The sequence below is a fragment of the Lissotriton vulgaris genome, chromosome 5, assembly GCF_964263255.1.
Source record: "Lissotriton vulgaris chromosome 5, aLisVul1.2, whole genome shotgun sequence".
NCBI lineage: Eukaryota > Metazoa > Chordata > Amphibia > Caudata > Salamandridae > Lissotriton > Lissotriton vulgaris.
Window position 1 is genome coordinate 1598060685 of NC_141693.1, and position 24121 is coordinate 1598084805.

General features: G+C 44.6%; 1 protein-coding gene across 1 annotated transcript in view; it reads left to right on the forward strand.

Annotated features, from left to right (window-relative positions):
• Window positions 1–24121, forward strand: part of TSSK4 (testis specific serine kinase 4) — a 654871-nt gene that overhangs the window by 400460 nt on the left and 230290 nt on the right. The window lies entirely within an intron of this gene.

Sequence of the window (24121 nt, forward strand, 5' to 3'; positions counted from 1 at the left end):
AAGTCCTTCAGTAATTTCATACCCAGAGTTAAAGCAGGTTCTGGACCGTATTCATTTTGAATCTGTCTTAGTACATCTGGTATAACCGCCATAGACGGAACACCATGTGTTTTTGTGTAGATAGAAGCAAAGAATGTGCCCCAAGTGTCACAGTCCTCCAGATGTGGTGTGATCCCCATTGGGAGGCAGATAGTCAGAATTCTGTGTTTTTCGTGAGGGGTAGTATCAGGAAATACTGCCTCTATCTGAGTGATTTTTTGAGCTAACCAGAATGGAATTTGTTCCCGTTTTGCGGGTGTTTTACCAAGACATGATTGTATATTCCGTGGTGTAATCTTGTTTGTGTTCCCCTGTTGAGGGGTGCTTTGTGGACTTTTAATTGCAGGTTGGACTGTTGAAGTCCTCAAGACATATTGGACCAATTGTATATGAATTTTAATTAGTTGTTTTAGCTGAACTAAAAGTTCTCTGTCTGACATTGTTTCAATGTCCGGATATGGTGTGCAGCTGGCTAGAACCGGCCATGTGGCTCCTGGTCTACCTAGTGGACCGAGCCTGGTAATGTGATTTTGATGTTTTAGGGCGCCATTAAACAAGAGCAGGTGCTCTTGGTATGTTAGTGGAATTTCAACTTCCTCGAAAGTAGAGTATTCCTCTGGAGATTCTGCTATTTTGTAGTTGAGGAACTCATGTGTTATAGCATTTGCTGCTGGAACATTTATCCAGGAATAGAATACCTCTGTCTGCCGAAATTCATGTGCCTCTACCACAAATATGACTGTACCACCTCTTGATGATACATCATTTTCTATAAGTTTTATAGTTATGGTTTTCCTTATATAAACCGGGATGATTATTGCATCTGGGTCGTTATCTCGGACAAGTGTGTCGTCCGCTACGAGTTGATCTGCTAGTCTAGCTCTCTCCCTTTCGTCCTCACTGTCTGACATTTTTACTGGCAAAAGGTTTGCAGAGCAAGTTTTGAGGAAACAAAGATTAGGTGCACAATATTTTGGAACACTGTATCCTTCAACGTTGACTATACCGTAAGCTAATACATAGGATTCTCATCCTACTAAGTTTCGGCGGATATTTTAACCTTTCACCCACTCCAGACATCTATTGGAGTTTTTACGGGAAAAAGGGTTCTGTGTGAAAAAGCACGACTGAGTTACTCTAGTATCTTGCGTTAGATTATCGCCTTACAAACGTTGGGCGCCATGTAGTGTAGTTCCTATTTTCCCAATAGGCTCTGGGCATTGGAATAACATAAACGATAGTTTAGACGTAGGACTGAGGTCGACTAGGTCTCTATTGAATATGTTAGACTTAATTTAGGTTTGCCAGCTAGCTCAGAGGTCACTAGAAACGTTCTCGAATGATCAGGGAGGAGGGAACTTCCCTGATTAGACAAGAAGGGATTCAGCTTCTGACAACCGCATAAACATGACAACTTTGCTCCCCCTGAATAAGGAGTATATATCCATAGCCGTGTGAAAACAATAGATAGCTATTTCACTCAGTCAGTCGTGCATACTTAGTTTCACCAGAGTGCAGAGAAATAGAGAAACTGGCGTTTTCAATAAAAAGTGTTATTTATTGAGCAGTCTTCTTTCTCATGCAAGAGAAATGAATTGCCACAATTGCAATACTTGTTATAAAGTAAAGTGCGTACAGTAAAAGGAGTATTATGAAATAATACTGTAAAAGCATTGATATGGTTTCTGAGCCATATGATACTTAAAAGGTATAAAATATATACAGTTACATACAATGATAAAAGTTTGACTAAACGTACTCAACTGGTGCTTCTAAATACGCCTAACCCGGTGTACCTAACCTAAGCCTAGTACGTGGGAAGGAGTAAATAAGCTCCTTAAGTTAGTTTTAGCCAAGAATCTGACTCAAGAATTCCCTAAGGATCTAATCAGCTCCGTACCTTGGTTTTTAGAATTAAGGAGGTCTTGTATCTCGCTCTCAGGACTCGATCTCCCAGTAACCCTCAAGGGTGACTGGAAACACTGGAGCTTGATTTTCTCGGCAGGAGAAAAATACAGCGTCTTTCTCAGTGCGTCAAATGGGAGGGACGGCTTCCTTCGGCACTCGCATCAGCTGGGCTTCGGATAAGTTGATAGCCGCTCTGCTCCACACCACGGTGTGTTGCTTAAGGCAAACGCTGGTATATTTATAGCTGGAAGGTGTTGTGTTTGACGTAAGGTTGGACATAAGACGTCAATAAAAGATGTCACTAAGAACTGGCCGTTCTTTCATTGCTCGCAGGAGTTCTAGGACAAATCAAAACAAAAGCATGGGGAATTCCCAGGTTGCTGGAGGTTTGGTTTGTTGAAAGAACTCGTTCTACTTTCTAGGAGTCTAAGGAAGTAGCCTTGCTGTATTTGGTTTGCATTGACTATTACTAAATATAGATTTGATTCCTATGCCTTTTTTAAGGGTATGATTTCTTATAACCACATAAGGGCATAAATCAGGATTATTTAATTAGGGTCCTAGATACGATCACAACACTCCTTTCTCTTTATTAAATGATTATTCCATAGTTTCTGGATACAAGTTGAATATCGAATAATCTGAAGTATTACCCCTCAATAAATTTTGACTCCCTCATATGTTTCATGGTTCCGGTTTTGAATGGAACCCTAAAAACATCAAATGTTTGGGTATCCTTTATACTAATAACATCAAAGAGACTATCAGTCAGTCAAAAAGTCTTTATTGCGAATATTTAATCATAAAAGACATACTATACAAATCATTATTTATACAAATAAATATATAAAAAGGGAATCAATGAATCCAGTTAATACAAAGTGGAAGTAGTTATTCATAGTTTGTACAGATTAAAACAATTAAATAAATACTAGCTAAAATCGAAGATAAAAAGATATTAAATAGTTAGGCAAAATACTTGATAAGTTAAAAAACATTAAAAATAATGGGACACTCCTCATTTGACCTTAAACCTTATAGCAGGTCATCTACACCGGATACCCGGCATAAACCTATAGGACCATTTGTTACGGGTTAATCCTTTAAGACCGAAGAATCCAGTCCCAGCTGATGAATTTTGCCACACCTGTAACCACCAGTTTTGAAGTATCGGATTTCAGTATTCGACTCGCAACCTGGGCAGATCTTGTTCCCATTTTCCGACATACTGGACGTAACCAAATGTGTCTAGGATGGGAGAACACAGGGCAAACAAATAGGTAATGGTCAATTGATTCTAACGAACCCACACAAAAGGGGCATTGACCATTTCCAGCAGTATTCCAATTTTTCGTTAGACCTCGTAAGGGTAGCGAACCGACTCTAAACTGGTGATACAGCTTACGATCCTGTGGCTTAGTTATAATGTCCCAAAATTCTTCAAGAAAGCAGACATCCTTGATAACCACAAATGCTGCAGTCAGGGAACCAACTGTCAAAGAAGCATGTCTTTTAATGACTAACCTATTCCAGTATGCATCCCTAAAGAGCTTTTTCGAAGGGAAGATTGCTGTATCCTGGTTAGTCCATAACTCCCCCATCCCCATATCTATCAGGATGTTTTTGATTTCAGTCAGCCAGGTAATCTTATGTGAGCCCCCAAGACTTCTAACTTCCAACAGGGCCTTTGCAAATAAGGACAGCTCTGGTGTAGTCCACAGGCGTCGCCAAAACGCGAGTGGTCTATACCGCGCCATGTCCTCAACAGGCTTACAAACCAAATCATATAGTAAGGGTATGCGTGGAGATGATTGTGGCAAGCCTACAGCGGACCTAAGAAATTAATCACAAAGATATTCTTGCAAAGCTTTCTTCACTTATAGACCGTTGGTCTCCATTATTTTTATCTTGGTGGAGTAGATTGGCATCCATTAAGATGATGCTTCTCCCTATTGTTAATTTTTACCTCTCAATGCTTCCCATTTCTCTTCCCATTTACTTTTTTACATTTATCAATCGCATTCTCACTAAGTTCCTATGGAACAATCGCAAATCTAGGATTTCTCTTTCTCGCCTTCAACAACCTAAGAATCTGTGTGGAGTCAACTTTCCCAATCTTATTCGTTTCCATTCTGCCTTTACTTTAAAACAAATATGGCCTTTCTTAGCAGATTCGTCCCCTCTCCCTGTTACAGCTTGGAGTACAATAGAATTGGCTCAACTTTCACCTTTCTCTTTTCTCACAGCTACCTGTTTGTCTCAACCTCCCAAACGATACCTTACACCCATTTTTAAGCATTCAAAAGCACTTGCCCTGTCAATATTTCGCTCTTCTTTTTCACAAGTGCGACTTCACTTTCTTACTTCGATATGGTATAATCAATTCCTTAAGATTAATAATAAAGCACTATTTTGGAAAGAATGGCTTGATAAAGGCATTATCCTTTATGATCAACTTCTCAATGATGTTTCTTTGATGGACTTCTCCAACGTTCTTACATCCTATAATTTGTCTAACGCCTACTCTTCTCAATATCCCTCACTCAAACTTGCTCTAACCACCTTCACATCTCAACGTCGCTCCTTACCCGATGTTGACTCGTCAGACTTCCCCTCGCCAGATTTCACTATCCCTCTCAAAGCTGCTGCTATTTATAAGATTCTCTCCCGTTCTGCTCCAGACCGTCCTAAATCTAAACTTGAGCTCATTTGGGAAAGGGACTTAATGCAGGAATTCTCTTTTCCAATTTGGGATTCCATTTGGTCTAAAATTCACACGGTATCTCGCTCAGCTAGTTCTACACAGACTTTATATTTTTTTATAATCGACTTTTTTTTACTCCTGATTTATTTAAATTTAAAACCTCTGACAATAAGCATTGTTGGTCTTGTTCTTATGCTGATAGTGATTTTTTTCATATGTTTTTTCATTGTCCTTTGGTCAAACCCCTATGGTACCATATATGGTCTAAGCTAAATGATATTTTATGTTCAAACCACCATTTTGATATTGTTCATATTTTCCTAGGTGGTTCTTCCCGCATTTGGAATGTTTCACGCAATGTTCGTAATTTTATTGATTTGTTCATAGCCATTTCTTTGCAGGTAATCACAACTAATTGGAAGTATACCTCAAAAATGTCATACAGTATTTGGTGGAATTTGTTGTGTCATCGCCATAGACTTGATCGTGCTTTTGCCACCACAACTCCCCTTCTGATCAAAAAAGATCTTTTGTGGCTACCTTTAACTGATTTCCTTTCTAGACAAGCTCCCTAATCCCCATTCACAGTTTATGAATTGTTTGCCTTTCCCCCTTCTCCTCCCTCCCTTTCTTTCTCTCTTTCCCCTTCTTTCTATTTCTCCTCCCTCCTCCCATTTCAAAATAAATTTAAAAAGCATGTTCCCTTAGTATATTTTCCTATTAATCCCTTTTTGGGATTTCTTTTTGACTCTAGCATTATATTGTGTAATTTTTTGTTTTGGCCTGTTTTTATTGCTCATTTTATTGTAATGATGTTCTACATGGAATATTTGATTCAGTAAACTCAAAAAAGAATAGTAATACTGCAAAGGTCCTTTCTTATAGAATAAAATAGCTAAAATACTACATGAAATACCATATGTTAGTGGTAATGGATGGTAAGTCACACCTTCGGCTACCGAAGTAGGTAACTTCATACAAACATAGCAATCTTCTATTTCCATAGATTCTACATAGTGTACTATTAGGTTTGCAAATACATTTAAATGAGTTCTGTTTTTAATTCCAAATTAATGTAGTCCTTCCTCATCTGATGCTTCTAAATCTACCTTCTCTTGTTTAATGCTAAGTGCTTTCTCTTGTGTATCTATTCTTCCAGGTATATCTATTGTTTGTAGCTCATTAGTATTATTCTTCATGTTCCTACTCATTATGTAAGGAATAGCTATTTTCAGTCCTAACCATACTATGAGTACTATCACTATACTACATGTGCATATTCTACAGCATGTTTTTAGACAGTTTCTTTTCGGACTTCCATTAACAGTATGATCAGCCATTTCTGACCAAGGAGACTTAACCCCTCTTTGTAGCTTTTACACAGTCTTTTAACCTGTGAAATTGTTTTCAAGTGGGTCTCACTTCTCCGTCAGTCTGGTCAACAACTAATTTGTCATCACTTTCATCACTTATTTCTAAGTTTTCGAAATCTTCAAGAACAATGAAAGTCCATTCAGGGCCTCTGAATTTGTTATACAGCCTTTTCAGTCGTGGACCTCTCCTTCTTGGTTGTACTGTAGATTAATCAGTTTGACTTGTTATTTCATTTACTTGTTCTGGTTCTTCATTTATTGTTTTTTGACAAAATCTCAGTCTTTTGACAAACCTAGGCCCCTTGTCTCCTTTTCTGAGTCTTTTAGCTGGCACTGTCCTCTGGCCTTCTTCCAGTGCTCTCTTATTTTCATTCAGTTGTAGCACATCTATTTCAATGCTGTGTACTGTATCCTTCTCTATCTGACTAGGTCCAGGTCTTATTTCGGTCTCTTCTGCCTGGTTACTAATCTGGCCTTGTTCAGGTGTTTGCTGAATTTGGCTTTGATTTGATTCACCTTCTTCTTCCTGAACGCATTTTTCTACTCCTATCTGGTCCTGCTCAAGCTCTTCGAACCCTGATTTTCTTCAGCCTGAGCTTCCGCCCTAAAATCTATCTGTCCCTCATCAGACTCTGGAGTTCTTGGTGAAGTGTTGATTATCTTGGTATCTTTATCTTTCCCTATCTGGTCCTCCTCAGTATTACGGTTAGCTTGGATTTCTGTAATCTGAGTACGTTCTTCTAGACTGACTGTCTAGATAAGTTTGACTTCTGGTTCTCATGTATTCTGCAGGTATGTTAACTACTGGAATCGCATCATCTTGACTGGTGCTTTGTTGTTCCTCTTCAGCTACTTCAGGATCGACATCTTGAGACCCCTCAGCTGCACAACCTTCAGCTTCAGTTTCATCAAGTTCAGTCACTCTTTTTGTGTGACTGGCATGGGTCCAGTGTGGAACTCCTTCGCACTTTACAGCTGTGGTGGTAACCAAAATTACTTGTTGTGGTTTTCCCCACCTCGGTCCAAGGCAAGATTTTCGAGTGTGTTTCTTTAACACTATCCAATCACCTGGGTTCAGATCATGTGCTGGAGTTGCTTGTCTGGCGACAGCTTGTTCCCCAACCTGGTGAGAGATAGAACGCACTTGGTCAGCCAGTTCTTTGCAGTACTCCAGTAGTAAATCATCAGATATATTTATCAGCTTATGTCCTGGCACCCATGCTTGCCTCATTGCTCTTCCCATTAGTATTTCCTGAGGACTCAAGCCTGGAATACTTCTGAGTCTCATCAGAACAAGAGTTAAAGCGTCTGGCCACTCTAATCGGGTAGATTCATGCATCTTTCCCAATCTTGACCTGATTGTGCCATTCAGTTGTTCTACCACTCCAGAAGCCTCTGGGCAGTATGTACAGTGCAGCTTTTGCTCAACGTTGAATGCTTCACATATTAGGCCAATTATTTAATTATTAAAATGACAACCTCGATCTGATTCAATTGTTACTGGAAAACCGAACCTAGGTATGAGTTCTCTTAGTAGGAGTTTGGCTACAGTGATGCTATCATTCCTACGTGTGGGGTAAGCTTCCACCCATTTTGAAAATAGGCAGACAATGAGAAGAATGTATTTTAGTCCTCGACAAGGTGGTAACTGGATGAAATCAATCTGTAGTCTTATAAATGGGCCTTCTGCCTTTCCAATCTTTCCTGGCAACACTACAGTTTTCTTTCCAGGATTCATTTGCTGGCAAACTAGACATCTCTGGCAAAGAGTCTCTGCTACATTCCTGAACCTCGCATTGAACCAACTCTGTCTGAACAACCTGATCATGGCATCCCGCCCTAGATGGGAATCTCCATGGAACATTCTAGCCGTAGGAGCAAGCATACAGTCTGGTAACACAGGACTACCATAGAGGTAAACAATGACACCATCTTCAACCCTACTCTGACAACCTATTTTTCTCTACTCTTCCTTTTCTTTCAGCTCTGCTTCATTTTGCAAATCTCTCACTTCCTCCCATGTTTTCACACCTTCAAGCAACATAAGTTGGCAGCTGTTTCCGCATACTCCAATTTTCTTGTTTACAGCCATTCTAAATTTGGCACAATGTTGGGCTAACTGGTCAGCATATCGGTTACCAGCTGTCACTTTGTTATTTCCAGATTGGTGAGCAGCACACTTGACCACAGCCACTTCTTTTGGCAATTGGATTGCTTCAAGCAAATCTTTTACATAATGACCATTTTTAATAGGAGTACCTGAAGAAGTCAAAAAACTCCCTTTGCATCCATAATTGGCCATAGTCATGCACAACCCCGTAACCATACTGGCTATCAGTGTAAATGGTTACTTTCACATTTTTCCCAAATTTGCAGGCTTTTGTTAATGCAATCAATTTGGCTACTTGTGCAGACTTGACTCCAGGTAAATAGGCTGCTTCAATTGGACCTCCCCAACGTGCACACTGCATAGGCAGCACGCAAACCTCCTTCCTCATGTCTCATTTATGAGCCATCAACAAATAGCTCATATTCAGAATCAATTAGTGGCTCTTCTCTTATGTCAGGACGTGGTTTTGTACTGTATTTAGTCAGGTCGATACAATCATGTTCGACTTCTCCCTTCACTTCTGCAAAGTGTGAATCAGGTAGCAGTGTTGCTGGGTTCAGAATATTACATCTGGCAATGGTTACATTCCCTGCACCTACAATAATTTGCTCGAACTTAATCAGCCGACTAGGAGTGAGGTACTGAGTCTTGGTCCTTGTAAGCAAAATCGCAACTGCGTGTGGAACATACACTGTCACTGGATGTCCCATAACAATGGACTCACTTTGCTCAATGCTCATGCAGGTTGCAGCTACTGCTTTCAGGCATCCTCGCAATGCAGATGCTACTGGTTCTAGTGTGGAAGAAAAATATGCCACAGGACGTCTCATCAGACCGTGAGTTTGGGTCAGAACTGAAAGTGCACAATTATCTTGTGTGTCACAGAATAGTGCAAAATCTTTTGAATAATCAGGCATCCCTAATGCTGGAGCTGTACACAGACATTCCGTAGTTTCAAGAAAGCAGTCATGCTTTCATCATCCCATTCCACTGCGTCTTTAGCTCTTTTCTTTGTCATTTGTATCAATGGTTTTGCTAGGACTGCAAATCCCACAATCCATTGCCTGCAGTAACCTACAACTCCAAGAAACATTCTGATCTCTTTCAGAGTTTGAGGTAGATTCATGTTTTTGATTATACTGATTCTTTCTGAGGAAACCCTTCTGACACCTCTTTCTATCTGGTGCCTCAGATATTTCACTGATGTGGTGCAAAACTGTAATTTCTCAGGAGACACTTTATGTCCTCCTTCACCTAAATGATTCAGTAAGGCAATGGTATCAACAACACAGTCATTTCGAGGTTTAGACGCCACCAATAGGTCGTCTATATACTGAACCAGGACTGACTGTCTGGGCAGCACCAAAGACTCAAAGCACTTTTTCAAAATCTGATTAAAAATCAATGGACTCTCTATATACCCCTTTGAAACGCGGTTCCAGACGTACACATGACTGTCGAATTCAAAAGAGAAAAGAAATTTACTATCTGGGTGCAATGGAATCGAGAAAAATGTGTGACACAAATCTATCACGGTAAACCTACGGTATCTGATACAGAATCACTGAAGGATTTGGCACAACTGGACAGCATGGGACAACAATCTTATTGACCCTTCTCAGGTCCTGTACGACCCTGTACTTGCCATTCGGGTTTTTTATGCCAATTATGTGCGAATTACACAGACTGCTCATTATTTCTTGTAAATGCCTGTTTCAACCAAACGCTTTATTTCTGCTGCAACACCTGCTTTTATCTCTGGGCTCATTTTGCACTGTCGAATATTTGGGTAAACTGCACCTTCTTTTACTGTCACTTCTATCGGGTCGACATTTGCCATTAATCCTACATCTTTTCCAGTAAAATCCCACACATTAGGATTTACAGTGTCTTGTAACTCTTTTGGTATATCTTCTATGGTCAATGTTTTATTTTCAGTTTCCTGTTTTGCTAACATTAATTTATAAACCCCGTCTTCGTGTGGGGTTTGAATTTCAACACCACTTGGGGTTCAAAAGATAGTGCAATTCATTTTGCACAGCAAGTCTCGGCCTAACAGGTTTACTGGACTTGAATCACATACAACAAATCTGTGAATTTCTTTAAAATTACCTATTCTAATTTCCATTGGTTCTGTAACTGGGGTACTAATTTGTTTATTAGAAATGCCCTCTACTTGGATTGCTTCTCCTGATAGGGGTAGGTTTGAAACGTCTGCTGTTCTCACAGTAGAACGGGTAGCACCAGTGTCTAATAGAAAGGTGACATAATTTCCTTTGACCTTTCCTTCAATGTATGGACCTGACTGATCTACCGGCAAGGAGGTGCCAAGTACCCACTCCTCGTCCTCCCCTTTCAGGCACCGTCAGTATGTGTCCTCACTGAAAAACGTATCACTCAAAAGAAATTGTGAGGTTACTGTGTCTCTCCTTTCACTTCCCCTCTTCCCCTTCCAATTTGTGGTATCCACACTCTGGTGTGCTGTGCTCCTAAAATGTGGCATAGGTGCAAGGGGTAACTTGTTTTGTATTACCTGCTACTGTTGCTTCCGTGGTACCTCATTCTGTGTCTGTGGATTCAAATCATTAATTTGGACAGTATTATTTTGCACAGCCTTACACTCGTTCTTCCAGTGCCCCAACTTGCTGCACCCGTGACAAGGAAACCTCTTTTTGGCTTCTTCTCTATTGAATTTTCCCCTTAGCTTACCCCCATTACCATCACCTTGAGTCTGGTTATTGTTTATTTGGCTCAATTGAAGCTCCTTTTGCTCTGCTTATTTCACTTGTGCCCACATTACCTTTTCCTTTCATTCTTTTCGTTTATTGTCGAGTTCATCTTCACAATATTTTGCATATTTAAGGATTTCATCAATCGGCTTGGCCTGCCAGCAAATTTTATGATCTTGAATCCATTGCGAAATTTCTGGCCTTAATCCTGACACAAACTGATAGATGAAATGTATCATGTCTTTCATATCGATATTATCTAAACCACTATACTGTTTGAATACTTGTAACAAACGTTCATAATATGCATGCACAGATTCATCTTTATTCTGAGTGGTCTATCTATTCTACTCCAATCAGTCTCTTTTGCAGGCACCTTCCCTTTGAGGTAGAGTATTACCTGTTTGTAGTTTTTCATAACCTCAGTAGAAGGGGCCCCAGTCTTCGGATCTCTAGGATACTCATCACTAGGTCAATCAATAGCAATTTTACATTCTGTCCACAAATCTACAGGAACAACAATGTCAAATAATCCACCTAAATCTTTCAAAAGACATTTCGAAACCTTCACAAGTCTCTCAACTTGTCTGTACCATTCTACAGGTTTTTCTCGAAGTTTTGGGAAATCATTTGTAAATGACAAAATATCCTGTCGCGACCATGGGACGTGTACATCACCTCCACCTGGTACCTCTCTCATGGGACATAACCTTTCCACCTTGTCTGCTTCTTTTGCCACATATTCGGTGCAGTTTGTTTTGATCGGGCCTCTTCTTTTTTCTTTGCCCACCTAGCTTTCCATTTTTCTATGTTACCCCATTTCTGCAATAATGTCATAAGCTCCCGAATCTGTACCTTTCTACCTGAAACATTGATATTTTCCAAATCTTTATCGGAAAATTCAGCTCGATGTGGTTTATGTAATACTTTATATTTGCCAATGTAAATTCCCATATTAGCTGCCATATCCATTCATTTTTCATGAAACACTCTTGTATTTCTAGTAATGCTTTTGCATATGAACAACAACTCGTCTTCACTGAATGCATTTAATCTGTCCAATCCCACATTTCCAGCCATCATTTCCTCTATTTCGACTCCTAATTTTAATATATCCAATACTTTTGGCTGTGATTTTGGTTTCTCTATTTCTCGTGTCCATCTTTCTATTTCTTCCGGGGTTACTACTGTGCACTTCTTGTACCCGAGGATGTCTCCATTTGTACATCCCTAGAATTTATAGGAGTGGTTTTCCTGACCGAGTCACTCACTGGTTCTATTATTGGCAAATCCATTAGGGAAATCACTGACTCACATTCGCTCGCTTGATCATCAACTATTAAACGTTCTTTTCTTGGCTGAACTACAGGTGTAGTCAGAGCGGGAGTTTTAGCACTAGCCTGCTTATCTCCGTACAAAGGAACAACTGGGCCAATAGTTACCGGAATTGCTAGGGCTTCAGGACTTGTATTTAAGTGGGACATTTTCTGAATTAACTCACTTCTCTGTTATTTAATGCTTCTCTTTCCCTGTCTTGCAGTACTTTTTCTAACAAAGTCTCTTGTACCACTTGCGGAATCAGAGGTGGTTTCAAGAACGGAGCATTTGGATTAACTGTGCTTAGTTCCTCATTATAAGGTGGTGGATTTTTCATCAATAAATCCTCCAAATGGGGGCGTGGCTACGCGGCTGCCCGAGATGGCCGCTTGCTAGGGTCTCTCTGTAGCCCTCTACTCCTACCCCAATAATCCGCCACATATATCCTGATCCTAAATGCAGTTTCCTATGCCGGAAGGTGAACGGAGCCCAACACCGCGGCCTGGGGCTAGATCGGATGTTGGGAGCCTGAGTTATGCTCATCGTAGTCCTGGGGCCTACTTCGCCTGAGAAGCCGGGAGCTTGAGTTTCTGACCCTGCCGCCTGGGGTGCGGTGGGTGCCGGTGTGCCCCCTCCCCCACCCCCGGTGCATCAGCTAGCGGCCGAGTTCCTACCTGCTTGCGGCCGGGACCTAGGTGTGTGCCTTTGGGGTCTGTGCTGGGCCTTGATCATCGAGCCTGGGACATCGGAGTTTCCATCGGCGGTGCGGGGCTGGACCTTGCGGTGCGGCGGAGGACTTGCCTGGAGCTGCGGAGGTGCCGTGGGGGGCCCGAGGCCGGCCCGGTGTGGATAACGCCTGATGAGCCGACTTTGCGCCCTGAGATCTGGTGTACCTGCGGGCCTTCGCCCCTCCCCCGGGTCCTGGGCTGCGGATTACAAAGAGGAACGTTGTAACCCTGGGGTCTTCCCGCACTGAGGTGAGCGGATTGGGCGCCCCCTTCCCTCTTTCGCCCAAAGCATTATTTAGTTCCTGCTGCTGGGGGCCCCCCACTCTGACTCCCTCTAAAACTAGCCCACCTACCCCCCTTGATAGTGACGCTGGGCCTGCAATGTAGTGAAGAAGGTGGAGAATGTGTACCGGCTACATTCCTATCCAAGGCCACTCAGACTGCCCATGTTTAACCTGCCTCCTGTGACAGAAGAAGACGCCGCGACACGCGCAGAGAGGGGCGCTGCGACGAAAGGTAACACAGGGGAACCTGATATCTGAGAGAGTGTACACGGTGTGCATGGTACGCTCTCCATAGCGACCACTCAGTCATTGCCCTGCACCAGCCTCTGTGTGGCCCCTACCGGACACACTTGCTAACCAGTGCTTTTCTCCTCTGCCCTGAGCGTAAACTCACTCCTCATCATGTCCAACGCGAGGGGCCCGAGGACCTCTCAGCAGAGCAAGTTGGATCGTTACACCTGTTTGAAGACTGACATGCCTAATAGGAAAGAAACTAATGATAAACAGCCTGGTATTACAGAACAAGACCCCTCTGAGCCTACAATGAAAGACCTTTTGGCGGCAATAACTGGGGTTCGCACTTCCATTGATGCCCTCTCAACTGAAGTGACACTGATCAGGGCAGATCTCTCCAAAAACCAAGAAAAGGTAGAACAGTTGGAACTAACCACTGCCAGTCTAGTAGAAGACGCTTAGCAATTGCAGACCGACGTAAGGGAGCTCCATGCGTTCGAAAATTTGCTGAAGACAAGTTGGATGACTATGAGGGGCGCCTACGACACAACAACATCCGCGTACTCGGAGTGCCGGAAAATGCGGAGGGGCCTACCGTTGACCTGTTCATCGAAAACTTGATTGTGACTAAACTGCAGCCAAAGGGTCTGTCCACGTTGTTTGTGGTCGAGAGGGCGCACAGGGTCCCGGGGAGCCGTCCAAAGCCATGTGCCCCACCTGGCCCGATATTGGCTAGGTTGCTAAACTACAGAGACGAGACACCATTCTTCAGGCGACCAGGGTCGCCCCACCGATCCAGCTGGACAACTCCGACATCACCTTCTTTCCCGACTTCACTCGAGCAGTACAGATGCACAGACGCTCCTTCTTGGATGTTAAGAGAAGATTGCGGGAAAAGGGTTTCAAATATGCTATGCTCTTTCCTGCGCGTGGAGGTTGGGGCAAACCCAGATTTTTCGAATTGCCGGAGATCCCAACTGATTTGCTGGACACCCTGAAACCATCATCGGAGTGAAGTCCTTATATCCATCGAAGCACAAGTATCCTTTGCCTAGCCTCTTTTTGGTGGGTTCAGACCTCCTTCTCATTTTTTGTCTACAATCTTGCTCACAGAACTTTGGCATTTCATAGCGTTGAACTGGACACATGCCTATTTTCATATGTTAATGTCCTTTTTTTAGGGTATGTTAATGTCGTTCTGCACCCAGAACCCAGAACGGTGGGAGGGGGGGCATATGGGGAATTAAGGCCTCCCCCCATTTTCTTCTTTTAGACACATTGTTGGGCTACAGGCACTCTGCATTTTTATAAATGGGCAGTTCTGAGCCCAGAGTGCAGGGAAGCAGGGTGGGGGGGTTGTTGTGTTTTTTTTCGTTTATTGTATCTTGTTTTATCTCAATAGTACAGCTTTAGTTCACAATGTAACCTACTACACCAAATACACAAATACATGGGGAAGCAGTGGAACAAGGAATTCAGGGTTCTAAGTTTGAATGTTAACGGGCTGGGAGACAGAATCAAAAGTTCGGTGGTAGTACAACATATCAGGAGACTCTCTCCAGACATTGTGTTGGTCCAAGAAACTCATCTGATAGAGAATGTATGCAAGGCAATGCACAGATATGGGTACCAAATGGTGGCACATGCTGGCTTCACATCTAGCTCAAGAGGGGCGGACGTGCTACGGAGGAAGTCATTCCTCTTCTCTATTGCATCCTCACACCTCGACAATCGTGGGAGATACGCGGGGATCACAGGCACCTGGGAGGGCGCAACTTGTACATTCATGTCCATTTTTGCCACTGGGGCTACAAGTCGTGACCTTCAGGGATCTCAGTGCTATTTTGCTAACACTGCCTGAGGGGCACTTAGTTTTGGGCGGCGATTTCAACTCAGTACTGTCGGGTTCGCTCGACAGTCAACCTCCTCGAACACTTCCTCAGGCTGCTCACTCCTTTCCTAGATTTTTAGAAGCGATGGGCTTGGTAGACGGCTGGAGAGCCCACAACCCAGACAAGTCTCAGTACACCTTCCAATCGGGGGCCCACGGTAGCCTTTCAAGCCTTGACTACATAATTGTTCCGGCTTCACAAGTCTCTGCTATTCATGAGATCCGACACCTGGCCAGAGGTATATGCGATCATTCCCCGCTATGGGTCCACATTGTTCTTGACCACACACAAGTGGGACGCATCGCACCTATTAATCCCTGGTACCTCAAAAACCAAAAACTACGTAAAGACCTCGTCAAATCCATAGACAACTACTTCCTGGAAAATGAGGGTACGGTATCATCCCCCCAGACGTTGTGAGAGGCCTTCAAAACTGTGGTTCGGCCAGGCTCTCTCTCTCATAGCAGGATCAAAGAAAGATAGGCTTAAAGCCATCTCAGAGGCAGAACAAGTGATCTACCGCCTCGAACAAGAAATAAACACCGACACCACCCCGGAAGCTCTGCACTCACTTCATCTGTGTCAGGGCGAATATCGGGCTCTAGCCACCGACCGTGCAAAGCTACTGGGGCAGGGCAGGCTGAGCCGTATTTATGAGTGGGGAGACAAAGCTGGGAAATTCATTGCCTGGCTTGAAAAAAAAGAACATGCCAGTAGACTCGTCCCAGAACTGAGAGACGGCAACAGACCACCTGTGTCGGACCCCCAGTCCATAGCTGACCTTTTTGCAGCACACTTTCACTTAGTCTACAGCTCGGTTGCGTCCTACTCAGAGTTGGACTCCACTGACTTAATCAGAGATATCTCCCTCCCAATGCTCTCTGACACTGACCGAACATTCATGGACAGCACCCTCACCACGGACAAAATTGCGCTGGCAATTCGAACACTCCACCCGGGTATGGGCCTTGGCCCAAATGGAATCCCAATCAAACTTTACAAGCTCCGCCCTGATAAATTAGCCCCTTATCTGACACGCATGTATGAAGACAGTCTCGAACAGGGAGTGCTGCCCCTTGACCAAAGAATTGCCACTATAGTCACAATCCACAAAGACGGGAAACCAAAAGCAGACTGTGCCTCTTACCGCCCCATATCCCTCCTGAACGCGGAACCCAAAATCCTAGCCAAAATACTCGTTAACAGATTGATCAAAGTAATCGGGTACCTAGTGCACCCTGACCAATCAGGCTTTATGCCACGAAGGAACACAGCCCTAAATCTGCGCAGACTACATGGAGTGTTGGGTAGGGCTTCCAGTATACATGAGGATGCAGTCATAGTCTCATTAGATGCCACTATGGCATTTGACACACTGGAGTGGCCTTATCTCTTCGCAGTGCTTGGAAAGATGGGATTCAGCCCAGGCTTCTGTCGATGGGTGCGTTTGTTGTTTAGTGGACCAATGGCTCAAGTAGTTGTCAAGAATAGAAAATCTGAGTAATTCCAGCTCAGTCGGGGAACCCGACAGGGGTGCCCCCTCTCCCCGTTGTTATTCGCTCTGGCCCTTGAGCCCCTTGCCGCTTGGATCCGTAAAGACGTCATGATCCAAGGGATGCAGTGGTCGGCGGACTGGGAGGATCGCATCTCCCTATACGCAGACGATATCCTCCTATACCTCACGCCCCCAAGAGATCCCTCATCGCAGTTTTTGACATATTGGCCACTTTCGGCAGGTATTCCGGATTCCACATGAATTGGCAGAAATCTCTCCTCTATGTTCTACACGGGGACTCTCCTCCGTTGCCCCGGAACTGCCCCATACCCATAGTCTCGGGCGACTTCAAATACCTAGGCATATATATCTCCCTCGACCCGCTGACAAGACATGCCCGTAATCTTGCCCCCCCTCTGCAAAGACTCAGAAGCGACATCGCACATTGAAAAACTCTCCCGCTCTCACTATTAGGCAAGGCGGCCCTTTTTAAAATGATGTCCCTACCTCGCTTTCTCTATGCTCTGCAGAACTCTGCTGACCCCGTCCCGAATTCGTATTTTAAAGAGATCGAGGGGCTCCTGCGAGACCTTCTGTGGTGCGGACGACCACGCATTGCCCAGCACAAACTTACACTCGGTTGGTATGACGGTGGTATTGGGCTACCTGACATCAGGAGATACTCCTGGGCTGCACACCTTACGGCTATAATCATTGCACGTATGGCCGCCAAGACGATCCGGGTTTCAATATGGATCGCTGGCCCCTCCCAAACAGGTCTTTTACCTGCACACTGTACTCTAAATCGAACAAGTACCCACTCACTGGCCCTACGCAACACACAATTAAAATTTGGCATGCTGCAACTAAATCCCTCGACTGGAGCAATAGATTAACTGTCGCCACTCCATTATGGGACTCGCAAAAACTAGGTTACTTGCGCAACTCGAAGGGCTTCGATAAATGGAACCTCATCGGTATCTATGTGAGAAAAAAGGGGTATCCCCGACTAGAGTTCCTAATTCGGGATAGGTATAGTATGTGGAAGAAGGGTAATTAGGAACTGGTTTGAAAAGAAGGGCAGAGGCGGACAATTGACAGCAAGAACTATCAGAGAACAAGATGTGTGATACAAAATTGTGACTTTTATTTTATTCAAATCTTATTTTAGTAAAAAGACATCATTAAGTTATTATGAGTATTTGTCATGTGCATATCTCCACTATACATGTGACTTTTCAATCTACATATATACACATATTCTTACAACCTATATACATTTTAAAGTAGTTCATTTATACTAAGGGGTGGAGAAGAAAATTGTTTCAGCACACTATACATAAAAACATGGCTAGGTATGACTTCTACGCGCGTTTCGGCTGAGGGCCTTCATCAGGGAGCCATGTGAGTATCCAAATGGACCTGAGTAAATGGATGGGGCCGATTTTCACAACGAGGGAAATGGTAGAGATATGATGGAACTCCGGAATGCTGTGTGTTTTAAAGCTTGGGGGCTTTTTTGTTTGTTCAATTCCGTGGACTTTTTGTTAAATTCGGTAAACGCTTCAATATTATTGGGCTGTGGAGATGGTCATGTGACATTACAGGGTATGCTTATTCCGGGCGTACAAGAGATGTTGCGCCGGTAACCTGCAAAATGGGCTCATAGATTCCCTAGGTTGGAGTCTTTTGGACGTTTCTTGTTGTGTTGACAATCTTTGAACTGCGTCCACTGTAGTTTGTAATTGGGGGTCTGTGTACTTCTAATGGCGCTGACAGTCTTTAAGCCGCGTCCATTACATTCTCACTGGGGGTCTGTAAACTTCTAGGGTTTAGTTTACCGTCATCTAGGCGGCGGTGCGGGGACAATCTGCGCAGCTAAGCGTTGTCTCTTGTTTGCATTCCGATTGTGGGGTCTGCTGGCATCTATCTCGATGAGAATGTATCATATTGAAGCGTTTACCGAATTTAACAAAAAGTCCACGGAATTGAACAAACAAAAAAGCCCCCAAGCTTTAAAACACACAGCATTCCGGAGTTCCATCATATCTCTACCATTTCCCTCGTTGTGAAAATCGGCCCCATCCATTTACTCAGGTCCATTTGGATACTCACATGGCTCCCTGATGAAGGCCCTCAGCCGAAACGCGCGTAGAAGTCATACCTAGCCATGTTTTTATGTATAGTGTGCTGAAACAATTTTCTTCTCCACCCCTTAGTATAAATGAACTACTTTAAAATGTATATAGGTTGTAAGAATATGTGTATATATGTAGATTGAAAAGTCACATGTATAGTGGAGATATGCACATGACAAATACTCATAATAACTTAATGATGTCTTTTTACTAAAATAAGATTTGAATAAAATAAAAGTCACAATTTTGTATCACACATCTTGTTCTCTGATAGTTCTTGCTGTCAATTGTCCGCCTCTGCCCTTCTTTTCAAACCAGTTCCTAATTACCCTTCTTCCACATACCTCATCGGTATCTCCCACGTCAGAGACCTATGGAATCCTGAGGGCATGAAACCCTTCGCCACCCTCCAAACCCAATACTCCCTCTCTGACTCGGAGCACTTTCGCTACCTCCAAGTCAGCCATGCACTCCAGGCGACGCTACCCCATGACATTACTCCCCCCGAAAGCTCCCCACTAGAAGACAGACTGCTGGACGGACATGTAACTGAGAGGGCCATCTCCCTTACCTACCGTAAGCTGATTAACAATGTAGGCGACCCCCTACTTACACTGCGTGAGAGGTGGACTAGGGATGGGTTCAAACTGGATGATCAGGACAGGCAGACGGCAGTCTCCTCACCCAAGACTGTTGCTATCCAGGCGCGGCTCCGCCTAGTACAACTCAAAATCCTTCATAGAGTGTATTTGACTGGGCCCCAATTAGCACTCATGGGTGGATTGGCAGACGAAGCATGTAGGCGGGGTTGCACACAGACAGGCACATTCATCCATATTCTCTGGCCCTGTGATTTAATCCAAGAATATTGGCGGGCTGTCCATGCAGTCATGAGCGAAGCCCTGGGGATCAAAATCAAGCCAACAGCACCGAGGTGCCTCCTTAATATCTGGGAACCAACTGACCTCACCACGCATGCAACATATTGGGTCACTCTCGCTTGCATGATCGCCAAGAGAAATATAGCGCAGCCCTGGGGGACCGCCTGCGCACCCATGGTTACTGAATGGGAAAGTGACCTTGATTGGAGTATGCTACGTGAAAAGACAGTTTTTTTGCTCCTGGGGCTGCCCCCGGAAGTGGTCTAAGATATGGGCCCCTTGGAATGCTTATCGTGGAGACATTTGTACTCCCCCCCCCCCTGCTATTTCGACAACGATGATCCACCCTCCCTGTGATTTCCACTGATATATGCTTTTGTACACTTGTGCTCCTTCTCTTGTAACCAACTGTATCCTACCCATTGATCACTTTAACTCTGTACCTTGATGTCAAGATTGTTTAATAAAAAGATTTCTAAAAAAAATAATCATCCTCCAAATAGTCATCATCTGACTCACCACTAGTCATTAAATGTTTCGTTTTCTCAGTCTTTTTACTTCCTGTAGGTTCTTCTAAAGTTATTACAGGATATAATCCTTCCACTAACATGGACTGTCTCCATTGTTTCATTTGTTTATCTATCGTCTCTTTTGGAGATCGGGGATAAAACTTACTCCAATTACCATTACTCCTGGGTCGATCTCGTTCAAAAGCCTCAGTTTTCCATTCCTCCAATGCCTCATACTGCGTTAATCTAGGTCTGGGATCTAATTCATTCATGCAAGTTCTAAAATTGTACAAAACTCTGCCATTAAACCTACCATTTTCTGGAAATGCTAAAACACCATCATCTTTTGTGTACTCCATCCAATTTTCTAACCACACACAAGTGTGATAGCCCCTTTCTACCATCATGTATGATGCTGGCGTATTTGGTGGTGGAATAATAATCCCTTCTCTTGTTTTAATTGCTTTATATTTCTTGAAATAATTCTTAATTCTTTAATGAATGACATTTTTCTCCTTTCTCCGTACATAATAAAAGGTCTTCCTCTTATATGCTGCAGCAGCTGTAGCTGCTCCTGCTGGCGCCGCTCCTACGGGGCTTCTGCAAAATTAGAATATCGAGCGACGGTTAAGGAATACCATAAGCTTATTCAAAGAACGCGGGCGGAGTTTGTAGCTAATAAAATCTTGGTTAGCTCCAATCCCGCCAAGACAAATTTCTCCCTGCTCAAAAATATGAAGAGTGTGGGCGCGACTAGTGCCTCCCCTATAGCCTCTAACCATCAATGCGAGGCATTAGCACACGACTTCGTGAATAAAGTAGAGCTGATTTATCAGGGCCTTTCTAATGAGACTATTCCTGCTGAGAATGACGTGTCTGGAGGGGTGGACATTATGGAGGGAAACTGTTTGTCATTCTTCCCTTTGCTGACGCCCCAGGAATTTGAGGCCTTGTGCTTCAAAATTAAGTCTGGCTCCCCAGCTGATCCCGATGTCATCTGCCCACTTCTGCCAGTTCCACTCATTTATTGCCCCGTGGGTCTAGACTTGGCCAATTTGTCTCTGAAACTAGCCTCTGTCCCCAGGGCGTGGAAGCACGCTAAAGTCATTCCGTTGATAAAAAAGTTGTATCTTGAGCCGGAAGACCCTGGCAACTATCGCCCCATATCCCAGCTGCCTTTCATGGCTAAGCTGTGGAAGCGCATGTAAACTCCATCCTGTCCAAATTTATCGATGAGTTTAACATCTTCGATTCTTCTCAACATGGGTTTCGCCCTCGCCATAGCACCGAGTGAGCGCTCTTGGCTATGACGGAATCCATTCGGAGTAGGCAGGATGTGGGTGACTCTGCAGCTTTGAAATTATTGGACCTAAGCGCCGCTTTTGATACTGTGTCTCATGCGATCCTTCTTGAACGTCTCTGTGCAGTTGGAATCAGGGGTGGTGCCATGGATTGGATCCGGTCCTTCCTGGTAGGGTGGTCCTTCCAGGTTTTAGTGCCGCCTTTCCACTCCCAGGATTATGCCCTGCGCCAGGGGGTACCTCAGGGCTCACCCAAGGAGGCTGTTAACAACCTGGGTGTCTGGTTCGATAATGGATTAACATTTAAGAAACAGACAAAAGCTGTTGCCACTGTCTGCTTTGGGCTCTTGAGAGGACTGAGACCCTTGCTTGTTTTTTTCCTCCCAGAGTGCACCAGACTATTGTGCAATCAATCAATCAATCAATGAGTACATTTATATAGCGTGCTACTCACACCCGAGGGTCTCAAGGCGCTGGGGTGGGGGTACTGCTACTGCTTGAATAGCCAGGTCTTGAGGTGTTTCCTGAAGGTGAGATGGTCCTGTGTCAGTCGTAGGTGTGCGGGGAGGGAGTTCCATGTTTTGGCTGCCAGGTAGGAGAACGATCTTCCTCCGGTGGTGGTTCTGCGTATCCGTGGGACGTTGGCGAGGGCGAGGTTGGCGGAGCGGAGCTGGCGGGTGGGGGTGTAGAACGAGAGGCGGCTGTTGAGGTATTCGGGGCCCATGTCGTGGATTGTTTTGTGTGTGTGGGTGAGGAGTCTGAACGTGATCCTCTTGCTGACGGGGAGCCAGTGTAGGTTTCTCAGGTGGGCGGATATGTGGCTGTGGCGAGGGATGTCGAGGATGAGTCGTGCGGAAGCGTTCTGTATGCGTTGGAGTCGTTTCTGAAGTTTGGCAGTGGTTCCTGCGTATAGCGTGTTTCCGTAGTCTAGTCAGTTGGTGACGATGGCCTGGGTGACGGTCTTTCCGGTTTCGGTGGGGATCCACCTGAAGATTTTTCAGAGCTTGCGCAGGGTGTTGAAGCAAGAGGCCGAGACGGCGTTGACTTGCTTGGTCATCGTGAGGGAGGAGTCCAGGATGAATCCCAGGTTGCGTGCGTGGTTCGTGAGTGTCGGTGCGGTGCCCAGCGCTGTGGGCCACCAGGAGTCGTCTCAGGTGGATGGGGATTGTCCGAGGATGAGGACTTCCGTCTTGTCTGAGTTTAGCGTCAGGCAACTGAGCTTCATCCATTCTGCGACGTCTTTCATCCCTTCCTGGAGGTAGGTTTTGGCGGTGGCTGGGTCTTTGGTGAGGGAGAGTATAAGCTGGGTGTTGTCGGCGTATGAGATGATGTTGATGTTGTGTTTTCGTGCGATGGCGGCGAGGGGGCTCATGTAGATATTTAAGAGGGTTGGGCTGAGCGAGGAGCCTTGGGGTACGCCGCAGATGATCTTGGTGGCCTCTGCGCAGAAGGTGGGAGGCGGACTCTACGGGTTCTGTCGGAGAGGAACAAGGTGATCCAGTCCAGGGCCTTTCCTTGGATTCCAGTGTTGAAGATGCGGGTTATTAGGGTGCGATGGCATACAGTGTCAAAGGCTGCCTAAAGGTCTAGGAAGATGAGAGCGGTTGTTTCTCCGTTGTCCAACAGGGTCCTGATGTCGTCGGTGACTGCGATGAGGGCGGTCTCGGTGCTGTGGTTGGCTCGAAATCCGGACTGGGACGGGTCGAGCAAGTTGTGTGCCTCGAGGAATGCAGACAGCTGTTTATTGACGGTCTTCTTGATGACTTTAGCCGGGAAGGGCAGAAGAGAGATGGGGCGGAAGTTCTTGAGGTCTTTGGGGTCCGCTGTGGTTTTCTTCAGAAGGGCGTTGATTTCTGCGTGCTTCCAGCTCTCAGGGAAGGTGACTGACGTGAAGGAGTTGTTTATGACGTTCCGGAGGTGGGGTGCGATGATGATGTCAGCTTTGTTGAAGATATGCTGTGGGCATGGGTCAGAGGGGGAGCCAGAGTGGATGGTGTTCATAATGTAGGTGGTGTCTTCCGTGCTGATGGGGGTCCAGGCGCTGAGGGCGGTGGTGGGCGTCGTTGGTTCGGTGACTGAGGCGAAGTCTGGGGTCCGAAGCTGTCGTGTATGTCTGCAATCTTGCGGTGGAAGTACGTGACGAGGGAGTTGCAGAGATCTTGTGACGGTGTGATGTCGTTGTAGTTGGCGCTGGGGTTGGAGAGCTCTTTGACGATGCTGAAGAGTTCCTTGCTGTTGTGGGTGTTGCTGTTGAGCCGCTCTTTGAACGATGACCTTTTGGTGGTGCGGATCAGCTGGTGGTGTTCGCGAGTAGCGTTCTTGGGAGCTCAAAAATCAGGGATGAGGTAAGAGAAATTGAGGTTCATTCTGCTTCCCTGGGCTAGAGCAAAAAAACAAAATAGAGAATGAACCACTTGGCCTGTATTTCCAGGGTCTATAATAACGAGGAAGGTACCACCTTTGTAAAAAACCCTCAGAT